The sequence below is a fragment of the Emys orbicularis genome, chromosome 11, assembly GCF_028017835.1.
Source record: "Emys orbicularis isolate rEmyOrb1 chromosome 11, rEmyOrb1.hap1, whole genome shotgun sequence".
NCBI lineage: Eukaryota > Metazoa > Chordata > Testudines > Emydidae > Emys > Emys orbicularis.
This window is the reverse complement of record NC_088693.1, coordinates 39856254-39862340: the sequence shown is the minus strand read 5'-3', so window position 1 is coordinate 39862340 and position 6087 is coordinate 39856254.

Here is a 6087-nt window from a genome sequence, read left to right as displayed (position 1 = left end):
TGGTACAATGCCTGTCGTCACATAGTCTGGCTTCTTTATGTGCTTGGAGAAGAAGGATTGAAAATGAAGATCAGAAAACTGAGCATGACAATGGGATCATTTTCTCAGAAAGTGCCTCCTGCTTCATGGCAGTTTGCCCTTTCTGTCATAGTATTGACCTTCCTAAGCCATCAGGGCAAGCCCTCAAGGCTGCCTCAGTATTTCTTCCAATGCCCTTTTGAACTTAACATTGCCTGTTACTATTGACTTAAATAGTGCATTAACCGTACAGTACTGAAATACAAGATATTGCAGAAGTCTTTCAGTCCAAATAGTTGTGAGCTTTAAAACTATCAGAGGAAGACTTAAAAACTCATTATTTTATTTTTAAACAAAGGTAAATTTTATATAGAAGTCCATTACACACACTCATACTGAACAGATATATGTACAGTAGTACAGGAAAGTCCTGAGCTTCTTACTCAGTTTCTTACTCAGACAAAATTCCCATTAGCTTCAATGGGAGTTTTGTCTGATTAAGAATCTCAGTATTTCTAGCTGTCAACCTCATTCATGTATGAAGTGTAGTTGTAGCCATGTCAGACATAGGATATGAGAGAGACAAGGTGAATTTGGATATGGGTATATAGTATTATAAAAAGAAAAATGTATGCGCAGCATAATAGATATGAATGAGATGGGTAGATATGAATGAGAGACAAGGTGGGTGAGGTAATATCTTTTATTCAACCAACTTCCGTTCTCTCTCTCACCAACAGAAGTTGGTCTAATAAAGGATATTACCTCACCCACCTAGTCTTTTAATCTCATTCATATCTATTATGTTGCACACATATTTTTCTTTTTAACAGATTTAAATTTTTTTATTAAAGCTAGTGTTAATAAAAATATATAATACACAGGTTAGGAAAAGAGTGTCTGGTCATCTGTTTCATCTTAGATTATCCACAAATACCAAGTTTGTTTTAAAAATCATAAGATTCATATAGTACATAATCAGCAATAACCCAACTGTACAACCATGTCCTAATTCATTGTCTTTCAAGGAAAACTATAATAAATATATTTTTATTTCATGAAAAGGTCTCAGGCCTCATGCATGTAAAATTCTATTTCTATTAAAAAAAACATTATAATTCTAAGACAAATATATAGTAACAACAAAAATAATATCTTACACATATATACAAGCACATTTAATCCTCCTAAGGATTCCAGAATATTTACAAGCTATACATAATTATCACTTCACCCATCACAAAGGGCCTGTCAAGTCATTGCAAGAGTTTTACAATTGATTTCAGTGGAAACAGGATCAAGCCCATAATGCACACAGGATTAAATGGACATAGGACCCAGGCTGTAGGGTAGTTACACAGCAGCTGTTTAAACAGCACACAGCAAGACTACACAACATTTTAGTGTAGGAAGTGAAGAAGAATGGCGTATCCAATTAACTCTAAGGGGGACTTTAAGTAGGTAGACTACAGTTACCCCAACTGGTGTTTGGCCGCCCCAATGCTTACAGAAAGTGTCATAGGATCTTTAATGATCCCAAGCCATCAGGATTTTAGGTTTACATCTCATTCAAACACACAGCACCCCCAGCAGCATAGAACCTGTTCACACCATACTAGGACATTAATTTATTTCTGAATCGGAGGGAAAAATCCCACCTCCTAAATTACCAGCTCCATGCCCCGCAGCACTCTGAGTTTTCCCTTGGAGAACACTCATCCAATAACTGCCTAGACCAGACACTGTTTAGCTTGTGAGATATGATGAGATAGCAGCTCAAGATGATATAGCTGTAGACATTTATGTCTACCTTTTCTCACCATTTCTCCTTTCCTAAAAAAAATCTGTAAAATTAATAAGCCATTTTGAATATAAAGATTATTTCTGGGATATTCTGTAGAAAAAATGCCCTTCCCCCAATTATATATATTCCTGTAATAAGTTTCCCTCGTTATTTAGATATTTCCTAAATTATTCATATATCCTAGTTAAATTGTAATTCTGTAGGCAGATGAAAAATGAACAGATTATTAGACATGAGCATTGTTACCTGTGAAGATTAGTTTTCAACATGACAGTTTATTTTTTTGTATTCATCCTGAAAGAAATATCTAAAGATACAAAATGTTTGAAAGTGCTACAACAATTTTTCTAATCTTTGAAAATATATAGGGTCTTGATCCTATATTCATTGTGTATCCAAAGCTTCTATAATGTTTTAGGCTTAAGAACTCTATAGTAAGCATCCTCAATTTATTCCCTCCATATCATTCTTTTTTACTATCACCATAGGATAATGTAAATATTTTATATTTTGTATTAGAAGTCTACTTTCTAGTAAAAGAAATAAAAAACTACTTATACACATCACTATAAAATACTATCCAAAATTATTTTCATTAAATAAAGGGTAAGAAACAGCCAGAGTTCATACTGCAATTAAAGCAGAACCAGGGAAAGCGCAATAGCACACCTGTTAGAACAGCTCTAAATAAAGTCATAATGGATTCAAAAGGAGACAAAAATGTATTTTCCAAAAAACAACATTTAGTCAATAACAGCAAAGGTTAGTTCATAAGTTACATAGCAGGGCAGCTGGCTGACATTTTGATGTATGCTTTCATCTAAGCCTGAAATCACCAAATCACCAAAACTGCAGGAGGATGTAAATGTTTGAGGCTTAATGTGTTAGAAATTTACATTGAAAGGGCAACATTTTGCCCTCAGATGAGCATGTGCATCTCATGTTGACTTCAGCTAGAACTATCTGCTTGTATCAGAGGTGCTGCTAACCCACTGCAGGCCCTAAGCAGGAATATTTTTCCTCCCCCCTTATCTCCTTCACCCACTCCCTAAAAATACTAATTGCATTATTTTCACAAACCAAAAAATACACCAACACAGCACATACTAATACACTGGTTAAAAACTCCATATTAAATTAAAGGCATGGTATTTTGGGGGTAAAACTAAATCAGGGCCCCCCTGAGCTGCCTGGCAGCTAGGCAATTGTTTTGTATGCCTAAAGCTGCCACTTCCCTTAGCCAAAGGGAGAATTTGAATCTAAAAGTGTTAAATGTTATAAGGTGATCAGTTACAGTAACAAACATAATATATGAAGAACTGCCAGTTTTAAACTCCCTAATGGCGTATTTACATTACTCTGTTTAGCATGGCAGGGAGCTGAAAACTTCTCACACCACTGTTCCTATTTCAAATCCCAAATCAACAAGACCATGATTCAAACTCCCAGCTGTCATAGGATGAATGTACTTGATCACTCGTGCAGTCAAGCTTTATATTGACTGGAAAAAGGATCAGATAATAGAAATTACAGTACCTTAGGAACTGGGTGAGCTAAAGAAACTATAGCTGGCCGAACTATACTGTAAGCAGTATTTCTTTGTCTCTGGAAAAAGAAATATCTTCTTTGTTGACTGCTTGACTGCTTGTTTAAGCAGATATGATTGACCAGTGAAGAGAAAACTCCACAGCCGTGAGTCACACACCCTGTGAATAGAAATGTTTTTTTAAAATGGTTCAAGAAGTCTTTTTTTAACTACCAAATTACTAAGTGGTGACTATGCCAAAGAAAAAACCCTAGATAAAAAAGATAAGTAGATTGTATACAATAGCAAGCTCAGTTCACTAAGTTAATTATGATTTTGCTAACATATTTATTACTTATCTGTAGTTTTATATAAATCTTGCATAATGAAAAAAAGTGTGTTAACATTTAGAAGCACTGAGAACAAAACCACATATCAAAGCCTTATCTAGCAAAATACTAGATCTATTTTGGTGCGATGTATGAGAAAGTTGTGTAAATCCCCAGAGCGTCAAGAGTAGAATTGACCCTATAATTGGGCCCTGTTCTCAATGACTTGAATTACTAGTCCGGACAGGCCAACGCTTGGGGCAACAGTAAAACAAGGGACAGTATCTAGAAGTCAGGGGAGAGAAAAGGATGTAGAGATGATAGTACATACAATTTTGTGTTTTGGTTTGGATTGTGTCTGCATCAGAGTTAACCAACAGGCCAGTTCAGTGTACTTTACCATTAAACATTCAATAACTCATACAAGAATGTTTGGAAGCACTATGGAGTAAATTTCACATAGTAAATTAATTGATCTTGAAAGGGTCATATATACACAAATACACTAGCAACACTGATGTGGCAGAGAACCAACACGGACAATGACTTCACAATAAAGGGGCAGTATTTTTTGTTTTGTTTTTTAAACCTGAGCTAACTATTCCCGTTAGATTCAGAGAAATTAGTGATGGAAAATCTCTTGAATCATCTAGTTCAACTCCTTGTCAATGCACCGTTTTCCCCTACTGCACATTTCCTATTGTCTTGTATAATCTAGTTTTAAATGTCCAAATTAAAATTATTTTTTCTTAGAAAATACCCATTTCTTCCATATCAGGGATGCATGCAATTTTGTTCTACCTCCCCTCCAAATGAACTTATTGTGGCCAGTGCATGGAAATTTCAGGCTACATTTATGTTTGGCTTCTTAGATAGCCTTTTTACAGTGTTCCATGGTATATGTGAAGTACAGGACTAGTAGGACACTCTTTCAGGAGCCCAAAAGTATAGAACACATGGAATTATTGAATAAGCTCTGCCACAGAAGGGCTCTTAATGACAAGTGACAAGGTTAATGAATATTGTTCATATCTTTATAGCACCCTGAAGGGGTGCAGAGGCCCCATTCATTACTAACAGGCTTCTACTTCCTGTTTATATCTCCCACAGGGGTACAGGGTGAAGTAATGAAGTAGTGTTGCGGGCTGAAGGTTCAAATCAGGCTCTCAGAGGAAAGCCAGGGAATTCTGTAAAAGTTGTTCCACAATAGTTAGAGCATAGAGGGGCCTCTGAGAAAGCAGAGCTTCACCGTTTTTAGATGGCTGGATTGTATCCCGAGCTGGGTTCATTCTGTTTGCTTTTTTGTTTATGTAAAATGCTTTTAGTTTTGTAGGTTTTTTTTTTATCAGCTGTGGACCTTGGATTCCAAGAATGGTACCTAAGAGAGAAAAACCTGCTGGCCTTTTTTTTTTTTTTTTTACTTGCTGGACCATTTAACCCAGCCTATCAGTTGACACGCAGAGTTCATCCCCAAAGAGCCAAACGCACAACTCACTGGCCCAACTTGCATCAGTTTCCAGTGGCACTAAGTGCAGAGTCTGCAGAAGCAGCAGCATTTAGGTCATCAGAAGTAGCAGCAATGAGTCTACTAAGTGTGATCAGTGTGATCAGGCCACAATAATACAGTTCTTCTACACAGAGTAATGAAGGTATCTTGCTCCTAGCACAAATAAAGGCTCTTTCAGTGCAGTTTTATACAAGCATCGTAATTTTCCAATACATTTAAAATCCACCCTCATTGATGTGGTCAGCTAGAGTCCACCCAGATATCAGGATGTAAATGTGCATTTCAGATGCTCTCCTTCATGAATGGCATGCTGCCAATGCACCTGTCCTGCCACATAAAAGTTTAATTGGGGAAAAAAGATGCAAGTGCACTTCTCAATTATTTGACAATAGAACTCTAAACGTTACAAATGCATGCTCTGAAATACATCAAATCAATTTATATTCACAGGTGCACTCCTATCAACAACCCCAAAATCAAAGGGATACCTCTTTATTTAGAGTGAAATTTTTACCTCTGACCCATAAAAGACATACTATAGGTGTTGTCACAAGATAACAGGATAATAAGGTACTTTACTGTGTTGTTATTCCACTAACTATTCATTACAAACCAGAATTTTTTTTTACTTGCACTGGTGAAATGCATAAACCAAATGAATGCCATTAGAGCATTACAAGAGCTCTAAAATAAATTGGTAAGAAATACAAAGATAGGACAATGAAACCTTTATTTAAAGGAGTAAGTGTAATATTAAAATATTTTCTTCAAAGATTTCTTTAAAAAAAATAGAATGGCATTACAAAAATAATGCACAGTATTTGTTTAGGGGAGAAAATATCTAGTTACTGTCACCATGCTTCCTTTACAAAGAATGCATTTTTAATGTCTCTACAACTACTCT